Raw genomic sequence first — 13,845 nt, 5'->3', positions numbered from 1 at the left:
GACATGAACGGTCAGATGTAGTATCATAGAAATCCTCAGTCACAGTTTGTTTGTGTGTGTGTGTGTGTGTGTGTGTGTGTGTGTGTGTGTGTGTGTGTGTGTGTGTGTGTGTGTGTGTGTGTTTTGGTCTGGGCGTGCAAAGTTGTCTCCGCAAGCTTGTTATAAGCAGTGAACATGACATGATCTGTGTTCTCTGTTTATGAATATGAGTAATGGAAGAAACATCAAATGAAAATCTGATGACTGAGCCTATACGTCATATCACTGCGTTAGACAACATGGTGTGCAATGTGTTGTAACTTATGGTTTATTGATGGTTGTGTATCTTGCACCAGGATTAGAGGGGGGGCCAAGGCATATTAACTGCAATAGGACGTCCTTATGTCATAGCCTGGTTTTGCCCCCACTTTCTGTTTACTATACTGAAGACTGACTTCAGAGCTTGACATTAAGCACATATACTCATGATGATGATTTTGATTCAATAAACCAACGAACACACCGTTAATTGAATGTACATTAGTCCTGGACCTGAAAGTTCCAAAAAAAACTAAGAACATCTCCTCTGCTGCAAGCGTTTCGGTCAAGACCTGGGTCCTTAATCAACATCTATCAAACCATCATCTAACATCATCCCATATATTGTGCATCTTGGTTATCTTTCCATCTTTGTCTGTGGTTTGCAGCATTAAGACGGCCTCACCAGCAGTGACAGCTTCAGGAGCGTTGTGTGCTTGGACGCTGCTCTCAGGGGAAGAGGGAGAGGAAGACAGAACTTCCAAAGGAGCTCTCTTTTTGTCTCTCCTCCTTCTCTGAACTCCTCTCAACTTCAGAGCTGGACGACTGGCTCACTATTTTTAGCATTGTGACTATACAATAATAACCCGTTTTTTTTACCTCAACGGAAAACAGTAGTCGATTTAATTTTAGAATAAAGTCTTCAGGGTCCACATTTAAACCTATTTTTGGAGATGTCTGCATTTCAGCCATGCAATGATTGGAAACACTCTCTAAAAGAGTCATTATTATAAAAGCAAAGTATATTATTAATAAATCTGTGGCTGCCAGGAGAAAACTTTTATGTAGACTATTAAATTATGATATTACAGTAAAACTAATATATAGCAATGTAAAAAACATTAACATCTCTGTACTGTGTTTTGGACTTAATAAAGGGATTTGTTTAGCTTTCTGAACAGTGATGCTGTGGCTCAGAGGGCAGAGAGATGATCACTGGACATCATCACTTTTCCTTGTCATCCTCATCCTCCTCTCTGATCCTCCTATTAGCATTTGTCTCGACGGTACTTTCGTCAGCATAATGTGACACGTGTGGCTCAACAGAATGTATTTAGCAATGTTTGTCCTCTCTGCAGCTGCTATTGTTTCCTTTGGTGGACTAAAACTGAAAATGTCCGCAGATTTCCATAGTTGCTGGCCTCTGAAGCAAAGCCAATTACTGCCTCAACTTCCTTAATTACTTTCTCGCCCTATACGGTCGACCATATGCATATTACATCCGCTTAATCCGTCCGGTGGAAGAACAAAAGCACATGCATGCAACACCCAGACACACGTACGCACTCACACTCACACACTCACACACGCACACACACACACACACACACACAGACACACGCACACACGCACACACACACACACACACACATATACATACACACAGACGCACACGCATACTCACTCACTCGCACACACATACACACATACACACATACACATACACACACACGCACGCACACACACACACACACACACACACACACACACACACACACACACACACACACACACTTTTATTGCTCAGTTGAAAAATTTTACAGGCAGAAATGATTCAGTGTGTATTCAAAAGCGAAAAGAAAGTGAGTGTTAAACCAAGCAAAGAAACAACATTTAGTCCAGGGTAGGCTTTGCTCAAATTTCATAACCTACAATAAAGTGGCACATTGAATAAGTTGTGTTAAAAAGGACTTGTCCTTGATTCAGATCTTCGTGCTGAGTCTCAAAACTGCTTTAAAACCATGTTAAATGAATAAGTTTGAAACTTGCAGAGACAGAGTCTGTGGCTGTTGCTTCTTCTGCTCCCGCTGTCTCACCTCTGACAACAGGCTATTAGAAATGTTACTCCTGATTCCTTGTACACCTCTGCACTTAAGGTAATTAGAGGTAATGTATTTTTGTGCAGGATTACACATTTTTGTACCTTCTACTGCCCAACCTCGCCTGAGTATCCCTGGAGCCTCTCTTTTTATGATGATGCAGTTCTAACAATTTACCGTACAGTACTTTTTGTTTTTTCGCTTCATTTCTTCAGCAGCTCTCCCTCTACTCCAGAGCTCCCTGTGTGGAATGTCAGATGCTGGAGCCTCAACTCAGCCGCTGTCCTGTGTACACGTATGTGTGCATGTCATGTGTTCGAAATTGTGTCTGATCTGTAACATATAGTCTATCTTTACAACTATTTTCTATATTTTGAGAACAAAATCCCACATTAGTTGGAATCATATTTAGACAACATCAACCCTGTTCCTTTTTTGTTCGTTTTTACTTTGGTGTGATCTTAAATAGCTTTTTGATTCTTAACAATCAGAAAAGAACACAGTGCAATAAACCTTGCCCTGCAAAGCTTTGTCAGGACTGTGTTGATTTTATTCCCAATTTGTAGTAATTTTGTTTTGTACCAGACTAGGTTGTACACTCCAATTAAAAAAGATTTGTAAGGGAAATATTTGGAACCGCGTCATAAGCTTAGTACTAGATTCCTTAGCTTATCTTGGTCTCCTCCTACTTTGTCTCCTCTTCTTCTGTCAAAACCAAAATATAGAGACATTTCATGATAGTATTTATTTTTGAACTCCATTTTAGGATTTTGTTTAAGGATTAAGTCATAGTTATTGTTTAAATACATCAGCTCTGTCACATGTACGTCATGTGAAAAAAGGTAATTTTTTGATTGATAAATGTAACACTGGTATGAAGAAAAGAAATAATATCATCCTGTTGCAAGGGACAGTGTGACAAGTTACACACATCAAACAGAAAAAAGTGTGTGTGTGTGTGTGTGTGTGTGTGTGTGTGTGTGTGTGTGTGTGTGTGTGTGTGTGTGTGTGTGTGTGTGTGTGTGTGTGTGTGTGTGTGTGTGTGTGTGTGTGTGTGTGTGTGTGTGTGTGTGTGTGTGTGTGTGTGTGTGTGTGTATGTGTGTGTGTGTGTGTGTGTGCATGTGTCAGTATGAAAAAGCGAAGAGGAGAAAAACGAGACAGGGGAGAGACGGGCAGCGACAGCAGTGGGCAGGTCCAGAAAAACGATTACTCCAGCTTCTCTTTCACAGCTGCTCCCAATTGCTCCGTTGCACCTCTTTCTCTCCGTCCATCACTGCCTCCATCTCGTCCCCCCATACACTCGTGTGTGACTAGGATGTTTGTAGCTGGCACTTTAACAACGCTGCTGTGGAGATGTAGGAGAGGATTATATTTGATGTGATGGCAAAACATTGTTAGAGTTAAATAATGTAGTGGAGGAATCACTGCTTTTATGGCTGCAGCCATCACTTCCTGTTACATGCAGCGCAATTTGAAGATATTTATTCCGTGTAGTAAGTTTGACACGCAAAATAAATATACCGGCTTTGTAGAACGATATCAAACAATTCATAGATCATAGCCTGTATGATTTACCTTATGAGGATTTAGTCCCCATAAGGAATACAAGTCCCCTTAGCGTGTCTGTGTAAACAGATTTTTGTCCTGACAACATGAGTAATACACACACACACACACACACACACACACACACACACACACACACACACACACACACACACACGGCCTCTTTCAATATTCCTGTCACTGTTATCAGCCGGGTCCATCTCAGGGGGAGGCTGCTGTTAAAACACGAGCGGCCCATTTAATACACTTCACCTAGTCAGGGCTGAGCTGCCTGTGTTTTGTCCCGTTCTCCGCCCCATCAGGGTGTGTGATGACGACAGCACCAGGGTGCATGGGTTTCCTGGCAGGACGAAGTGAATGTGTACGTGCGTTTGAGACTGTCTGTGCATATTGTTATGTGTTGTTGTGTAGAACACACCAGGGGCTTTGTTTGCACCTACCCCCCCCCCCCCTTTCGCTCTCTCTCTCTCTCTCTCTCTCTCTCTCTCTTGAGTGTGTGTGTGTGTGTGTGTGTGTGTGTGTGTGTGTGTGTGAGACTCAGTGGGACACCTAAGCCCAGAGGAACAGAACAAGGGCAGGAACAGTATCTTTGTACGGGGAAGCAGCTTTTTAAGAAATTGAAAAGCTGCTCCTCCGTCACTTCCAGTAAGTGGACCCATTAACGAATTCAGAGGCTTAATAGTTTTAATAGTTAGGGTTTGGCTCCCTCTGAGACAAATGTTCCCTTGGAAGAAGATTTGAAGAACATAATAAGCATACATCCTTAGCATCAGTATTTTAAGCCAGCAACATACAGTAGCAACATACCACAGGTTACATCCACATTACTGTTTTCATTTTAAAACACGCTAGTATGGACGGAATATTGATGCGTGAGCCAAAACTCTCGTCTGGATGGAGAGCATTTAAAACGTAGTAGTATGGATGTAACGTCAGAAGCTACATAGTACGTTGTAGTCTTGTTGCGAAAGAGTTGGCCTTAATGTGTTGTAATAAAAAGTACTTTATTGCTGTAAAGATGTTTGTCAGCATCACTGCAGACCGGACACTGAATAATGATCCGTTTTCATTGTATGCCCTTGTTGTGTTTTCTGACTAGACGAAGTGTTACTGCAGAGCCACCTGCAGCTCAGTCCACACACAGGGCTCTCTTGTGTGTTTGCAACTTGCACCGCCTACAACCACCCTAAAGCATGACAGAACCCCCCCCCCCCCCACCACCACCACCACCTCTTGCTCGTTCCCTCTCCTTTGCCCTTCCTACTCCCCCTCCTCTCCACCTGCCTGCTCATTTCTCTGTGTAGGTGGGAACTCTCCTCTTTCCCACTCCATCCATCTCTCCTCCTCTCTTCTGCTACAGCTACCTTGCCATGCATAATTAAGTTCATAGTGGAAGTGCCCCCCCCCCCCCCATACCTGCCTTTTCCTCGGTTTTCTCTACCTCCATGTTTTTCCACGTCTGTCTGTCTGTCTCACTCTCTTGTGAATAAGAAAGGTAGGGCTGGCCAAGGAGCACTATACTCCCTCCTTCATTCCTTCCTTCCTGCCCTTAAATGTGATGCTCTCGTTGGGCCTACACCGCGGCCGAGTGCCAGGCCTGTCTTGCTAAGTGATAATGTTAAAATGCTAAATCACACCACCAAAGCCACCACCGTCACCATCTCCCTCCCCCCCCTCATTCCGCGGAGGGGTCTCTGGTTTCACTTTGCACTGTCATTCTATCCAGTCGTGCTCATCAATACTCAATGCAGGAGCTCTATCAGCCAGTGTGTTTCTCTTCCAGCGTTAGGCGAGGTGATGTTTGGGGCCTGACCAACGCCACGTTAATGAGTTTGAAGTATCAGACTTCCTCCTTTCCTTCAGTTTCATGTCTTTTTCATTTATTCAGCAAGTAAAAACACGGGGGTCAAATTCACGGTCTGATCAGTTTCACTCCCACATTCTCGCTCCTCGACGAAGCGGAAGAAAGAGAAGAACTAAATGTTAGACTCCAGGACTATCTACTCAGGTGGTTTGTCTGTCTTTGTGAGTGTGAATATTTGTAACTATATCTTTGGAAATCTACTAATTTACGAAAAATCTGCTGAAACACTTCTTGGGAATGTTTTAAAGAAAATATCCTGCACTTTGGTCATTTTAACTTAATATATTAAAATAGTATGTACAGTATTGCACGGTAACACATTACAGTAATGTGATGACTGTTTTCAGTAACATATGTAGCGTAAGAAAGGATGATTTAAAATGTAGTAGTTATATTCTAGGTAATAATCCCCCAAAAAACTCCATTAGTACAACAGTTTGAGTGGTCAGCTTGTTTGCTGGGTTTCCAGGAGTTTGATGGACACTTCACATCAGTTTTGTCCATCTGTGGTTTGAGATTTGTGTTAGATTGTCCGGTTAGCAAGTCAAACTTTACTTCACTTCATTGCAATAAAATGACGACATGAGACGGTGGATTCGTCTCATCAGTTGTCAGCAGTAAAGCTGCTCAAACACTGGCTTTATCACACTGGCTCTCAGGTTCAATCTCCGTGTTAATTTGACCCTTAGAGACGACGGGTGACTAGATTGTTAACCTATGCTGTTCTGTTACTATTACATGAGGGTTTCCCTCTTATTAGTTAATGCATTTTCCAGCAGCTACTGTACCACTGACCCACTGGGAGCCGTGTCACCAGCTTTAAGGCTTTACAGGATTTAGACTGGCAATGTACCTGGCTGCTCAGGCATAGCCGGCTTTAGGGTAGGATATCAGTGGTTCATTACATGGGCATGATGAAGTAATTCTGGGTTGTTTCAACGTATATAGAATTTTTGCAAATACGCTGTCACGTCCACTCTGAGAAAAATAATTCAGTCTTAAATCTTTCCTTGTAACATAACCTACTTGACCATTAACTTCCGTCTACTGGAATCTATCCAAAGAAAACCTTTATTGGAGATCAGATAAGTGTTTATTCATGATAACATGTATCTAATAGCCATGTGCCCACGGAGAGGCAGTTCCTGTGTCAGACCTTTCCATTGCACTAACTTGAGCCAAGCCTTGAATAGAATCCAAGACCATCTGCTGGGTAGATCCCCTCGATATGCTAATTAGGTTGTGGAGAGTTTAACATTCTGATGTCTATTCGAATAGGGGAGATCTACTATGTCACAGTAGGATTTGCACAAAAAAATCAGCCTGCGGTGAACAACTTACTTGTGTGAAACAAGCAGTTAAAAACAGCAAATGTTATAAATCTATTATTAACAGGAACAAGTTGTGAACAAAAAAACAAGTGGCAACCAACCGATCTGCACCCAATTGGATGGTACTATCTGTCAATCCCACGGTAGCAGTGCCCCCATTCATTCCAGGCTTTACCGTCTCTTTTGTTCCAAATGGACCATTATTTCCAAAATGAATATCATCCTGTATTGAAGAAGACTCAAAACCAGCGCTTGAGACCATTAAATGTTTACTGGTGTTATAAATCAAGTGAGAATCAGACTCATGTTCTCATGGACTTCCATGGAAACTGAATTATTTTTGCAACCAGTGGAGTCGCCCTCTGCTGGTCATTGGAAAGAACACAGGTTTGAGACACTTCAGCATTGGCTTCACTTTCTGGACCCGGAGACTACGGCCATTCTTATATACAATATATGCACAAAACACAAAACACCATGAAATAATAAATCATTGAATCTGATGCAAGATTTGTTTTTGTTTTTTGGATATAGGAACAAACTGACATCTATCAGATTTACAAAGCGTGCTACAGCTCCTAATAGGCAAAAAAATGAAGAGACATACACAGACAGAACAAACGCACAATGTGACATTACCACGGGGGCCTTCCTCAAGCAGCGTGGGGAGCATCCTGAATAAAGATCAGTCCACACTACACCTGCCTCTTACGGCAGGTAGAACCCTCCTTGTGTACTTGGAGCTCTTGTACACGTCCTCAGCTTTGAAGACTTCAGTCTACTTACATGAGTGTTTCCTCTTTCTTAACAGGACGTGATTACAGCTCCGATTAGAGGGCTTATGTTGACTGATGTGGATGGGTGCAGCCTCTGAGGTAGGGGAACGTTTTTCTTCTTCATTATATGGCTGGACTACATGGGCGTCGTATCATACTTACTTTGCTAAACTCGTCAGTCATATACAGTGAAATGTGAATGTATCACAATCAGTTACTCAAGTCCAAATCTTCCTGATACTGAGGTAAATTTAAGTAATGATGTCAACAAATCTGTCAAATTTAACAACACTGCGTTAAATAAATCATACTCAGGGAGCGGATTCAGTTTCAATCCATGTTTTTCCGACAGTTTTACCACCCTGCTTATTCAAATCTCCAGCAAGAGCTTGAGTCAGTTTCTAAAAAAAGAAACGATTTGACGTAATGGGAACATTGTCAAAACACCCTCAATCTTTAACTCTTCTCTCAATGTCCCAATCAGTCATTTTTATATATACACTGGGGGATTTCCACATGCATTATTGAAGAGTTACAGATGAAAAATCAACACTTTGTCTATCGCTGCTGATCTAGCTTCAAATTATAGGTTTGTTTAGCGCAATTTTCATAAAAATATTTCTTAAAGACTTAAAGACTTCTTACTAAGTTAGATCTACTTGTGTAGTCCTTGTATGAAAATATATGTCAATCAACTTGACATATTTTTTCTGATCTTTGGTTTCAGTTTTTTGTCGTGGTGTTAACTTGTGTTACTCTGAAGATGCAAATAAATACATGCTGAGTAATTCAACATACAATTTTTCATCCTCATGGGCATAGCTGTATGTGTGCACACAGACAGCCACAACACCATGCATAAATATATATGTACAAAATCTCTGACACAGCTTTTCTCCCCTCCTTGACATTCTCAAACATAACCAAAAAAAAAAACCCCACGTAAGCCCTGAAATCCTCCTCTCACAGCTGCGGCTTTGGAATACAATCCACCGCAGCTCATGATGAAGAACCAAATGCTGTAAAATCCAATTGGAGGTTTATGAAGATAGATGGAGAGGAACGCCTCTCTCTGTCATCCCTCTTTCTTCCTTTCTGCTACACAAACGCACACATGTGGACTCGCACTCGCACATGGACACACGTTCCTCTCGCTGGCCGACTTACATGAAATCCACCCACAATTATGCAGGAGTCTGCTCACAACTGCGAGGGAATCTTTCGGCAGCCTTGGTTTGGTCTCAGTGGGCAGCGCTTCACTGCTGAGTGTGCAGCCTCTCTCGCCTTGAAGGGGGGAGGCCTCCTCTGTCGAGGCATTATCCGCTCCCATCTAATATTCATCAACTACTGGGAGATTGGGGACGACAAGTCAATTTGATAGGCTCACAATGCACAGGGATGGTCGGTGTTGTCGTGTGCACACGCATGTATGTGAGTCCGCATTAACAATATATAAACTGTACACACATGGGAGGCCATGTGCATGGAGGTTTAGATGTGCCCCCATCATGAAAAAAAAAGGTTAGATACAATCAATTAGTTAATGTGCAAAACTTTCTGAAAATCATTTCAAAATATCATTTTGTGAATGATTAGCTAACATTCAAAAGACAAATTAACAGCATACAATCATTATCTAGCTAATTTAAATTAATTTATTTCAAATGTCTTTTTATTTGGGCGTTAAATTTAGTTAATTACTAAGTACACTCATTTGCTAATAATTAAGCATAACTTGAAAACTTATTATGAATTGCAATGGCAAATTAAGTCAAATCTTTGAGGGCATGTGATGAGTGTGTGTGTCTGGGAGAGTATGACGTGATGATGACGGTTCATGTAACAGCACACGTATGTTTCAACTGTAAATGGCCAAATTCTCTCATGGACAGTACACACATGACATCGCTACATTACTATTTCTACATCAGTCCCAGACCTAGGCTTTGCACGACGGCAGCTGCTAACGTGGCATATTGTCTTCACACTTTGTTTTCATTAGTGGACATATTAATAAGTATGATGAGGGCAACGTGACAAAGATCATCAGAGATCAATATGGTGGGCGCTTAAACTCACTGAGCCATTCGAAAGATGCCAATACATGCAGACACCACGTGGTCAGTGATAAAATGTTGATGCAACTCTATGGCATAATGCTTTTATATCTGTCATAACAAAGACAGTAAATACAATAAATTTTAATGAAATACGTTTTACCGCGTTATAAAACGGATCACAGCACACGCCCGCTGAAGAGTGTGTGAATGAGTGACAAAACAAAAACTACCACATTGGACAGTTTGTTACCCCTTTCATAGTGTATCTCCACACACACACACACACACACACCCCTTCCCCTGCCCTCTCTCGTCTTCCCCTTTCCCTCTCTTTCTTTCTTTTTGGCATCCATCACTGTCCGTGGCAATGGCCTGCGAAACAAATTTATATCAGTATACATTACAGGTTAAAAAAGGGAGCTGGGAATGTGTTATATATGCTGGGTTCGATTTTTATGTAGTGTCTACGGGCTCGTCCATCACTGCTCGGCTAGGCACCCTCGTCCACTGGGCCCCTGATGAGATGTTGTCTTGGCACCGCCATCAATCACCTCATGCTGGCCCGAGCCCGGTGCCCGATGTAAAGGAGGGGGCATGTGTTGTAGCGGCAGGACTCCCTCCCTCCGTTCAACCACGCACTCCCTCCCCTCCCCTCTCCTGTGCCCCCATGACAGTGTCGCCAACACACAGTCATTTGTCATTTGAATGGTGCGTTCAGAGCATGTGTTTTGTATCCAGGGCCTTCGTCCCTGCATCAGCACCGTGGAGTGCTCTGTGCTTTTAATAACAAGAGATCATTGTGTGATAATTCTGCAGGTAATTGGGGAGACCCTGGCACCACTCCCCCGTGCAGTGATACGTGGGTCAAAGCGATTCAGACATGAGGTGTTTGACTTCATATGAAATGTGTATAAAAACCAAAGTGTCTTGCCAAGAAAGAGAGCATCATAAAACCAACAGCAGATTACATTATATGGTACTTAAAGTGAAAGTGGTTGGATGACATGCAGCGCTTCGATTTGTGGTCCCCTCACCTGATATAATTTCAGCCCAGCAAGACCACGAAGGTATAACTTTACTGCTCCGATGCCATAACCTGCTCATCGACTCTCTCTACATCTTCATTATATGATGACATATAGGGTTCAAAGACTCAGGATGCTGATGCATGTGCCTTCGCATGGCCGCTCAAGCTCCTACTGGACTAATCCTTTTTCTCTCAAAGTCAGGCAGATTATGATTTGAGGAATACTCCTTCGTCCTTCACAGTCCATGGTGAAAGTCACCAACCTATCAGAGAGCATTGGAGGTAGGGGTTTGTCGGGGGTGGGGGCTTGCTGGGTGAGGAAAGAACTTAATTAGGCCAGATCACTGCTGTCCTCTATCGGCGCCACGCCCACCACCATCCCCGGTCCCTTAACTATTCCCCTTAAATCCCATCCACTTAATGTTCTGTGAAATCATATTCCCCTCCCCGGAGGAGAGAGAAAAATCTGAACAATAGTATGACACATTTTAAAAGAGAGGCAGCGCCATGGGGAGAGAGACTGTTAGTGACACATGGTGGATGTTGTGGGCCGATGGATAGCAGGAACATCTGTCAGGCCCATTTCCAACAAACAGCATAAGGCCCAAAATACGGCAGTGAGGAGGAGGCATCTGCACTTCATTTAACTAAAAGCAAGTAGTCACTATTGTTTTACGTCTAGCTGTACTGCTGATATAATTATAACATCTTGAGGCCAAACGTGCATTTCTATTTCAAATATACTCTTATAAAACTGGCTGGTACGCCTCCCAGCGAGAGGGTCCTTTGTTCGAATCCTGGTTCTCCAAATGTTCTTCTCCAAATCAAAATTTGTCTTTAGCTTAAGGGAACAAATGTTTCTCTTTTTGCAAAGGTACACTGACATCAATGTTACATTTCCTTAAGTTAATTTTAATTATTTTATCAATTCTTAGTTTTTGGATGCATGTATGCATGCTTTGACTTGAGAAGTAGAAATACAAGGTAAAAGTACCGACAGTGACTCTCTAGGGCAACTGCTAAAAATACGCTGTAGCCTTAAGGGCTTGGTGAAAAAATAAAACAGAGCAAAATTTAAAATGTCACTATGTCCCTCGAAGGTTAAAACTGCCGATAGCTGATAAAAATCACGAACGTGATGTCAGTTTCGACCGGAGCGTCATCCTGTAACAGCCAATGTATTTGGGTCAATTAGTTTCCTTCAGATCAATTTTAAAACCGTGCACAGTTAACCCAAATTCACACAAGCAGAGCAGTCCAACTGTTCACTTTATGCATAAGTGTTGCATTGCGAACAACAAAGTTATGTGGCCGCTTCTGGGTGCGGCTAAAGCTTCCTTCCTTTTCTGAAGCAGAGCAGCGTCAAAGAGGCAGCGGATACGTCCAGCTGAACGGAGAGAATGAGCCAACGTGCAGACTGACGTGAGGGAGAGGGAGGCTGTCAGACAGGAAGCTGCAACAGCACAAAAAATACACAGGGAATACCAATAATACACAGACTGGACAAACAGCTGGCGAGGCAAAGACCGACTGGCGATTTGGAGGACATGCGGGCGGAGAGGGTGGAGGAGATTCAGACGTCCATGCAGAGTAGATGGAGGGTAGACAGACCAACACACACTTGGGCGAGTTCGGGCCCCTTCAAGAGCAGAGACACGTGGCTTTACTCCCCACCAAGGGTAGAGAGAGATACAGAGGGAAAGAGGCCCGGCAGCCAGATAGCATCAGTTTTTTGTTTTTTTCATTAGGACACAAGGCAGCATTATCATCCAGAACATCTGAATTTACCCCCAATCCACTACACTTGCGTTGCCCTCCAATAATTTCTAATGCACTCTGTCGCCCTCCTTCCCCTCTCCCTCCTCTCCCCACATCTCCCACTCAATCAGATAGGTTTGTTTTTTTTCATTTTGCTTCTGTTCCTCTCTTCTCTCTCTTCACTCACTGGGGAAACAGCACCATTAAGTTGATTTTCAAGATCCGTTCTGCTATGTTTTTTTATGCCAGCGTTGGCCTTCATCCTCTGTGGTGAGGACTCCACAAATCCTCGTTCCTGGATGTTGCTCATTCCCAGAAGGGAGGGCTAATTATTTTGTGGTGATACAACAAGGTTTCTGTTTATATCCAGTAGAAGGCTGCCACCTCACCAAGTGTTGTCAAAGCGATTGAGGAGATCAGCTATCTGTACATTAACCGCTTCAAAAAGCAAAACAATGAACTTGAAGTTGAAGGAGTTTTGCAACGACGATGAAACAGCAGATACATGTGTAGGCCTGCTCAGTGTTTCTAAGGCTTAATGGCATATGCAAACACACACACACACACACACACACACACACAAAACTTATACTTCAAGGCCCCCTAACACGCCAAACAACAAGCAAGCAGGATTTTTTAAATTAGTGATAATCATTATGAATCAGTTAATTGTCTATTGTTCAGCCAAACTATGACTTAAACATTCCATTGTACATTGTTGCTTAATATTATTGAAAACATTTAAACAGGCTATTTCAGAGCAGTAGTGTTGCTTTGGTTGGGAACAGTCAGATCCCATTTGATTTGACTAACGGGTGTGGTGTGTCTGATGTGCACCAGCTTCAAGGTGCGTCAGCATTCGGTTCATAATTTTCTTTACTGTGGCTCTCGTCACGTGGCCCTCTGCTCATCCCCTCTGCGGTAGTTCTGTCTGCTCGTGTTTCTCTCTGTAATTATATGCTTCTGAATAAGTGCCTGAGTGAATAATGCAACCAGCTGGAGGAGTCTGATCCCTGCAGTTTTTTTTCTTTCTTCTTTCTTGTGGTATATATATGGTAGGCTATGCCCGGGTGTCCCCCCGCCGTGTGACCTGCAGGTGACGGGGAAACCTGCCATCAATGTGCCCGGAAACCCTTGACGCCAACATGGCAGCAAGAGCTAAAAATAATCTGCGGGTGATAAATAATGAAACCTCCCCCCATATGCCGAGCGTCCCCATTTCCCTCCTGATTTCAGTCTGTGTGGTTAATTGCATGACTTAATTTGCAGGGCGTATAGGCTATTGTAAAGAAATGTAAGTGCTCTGACTGTTAATACGTCGGTTGTCCTTCTCTGCGAACACGAA

Source organism: Scophthalmus maximus, chromosome 5 (assembly GCF_022379125.1).
Source record: "Scophthalmus maximus strain ysfricsl-2021 chromosome 5, ASM2237912v1, whole genome shotgun sequence".
NCBI lineage: Eukaryota > Metazoa > Chordata > Actinopteri > Pleuronectiformes > Scophthalmidae > Scophthalmus > Scophthalmus maximus.
Note: the sequence above shows the minus strand (reverse complement) of the source record.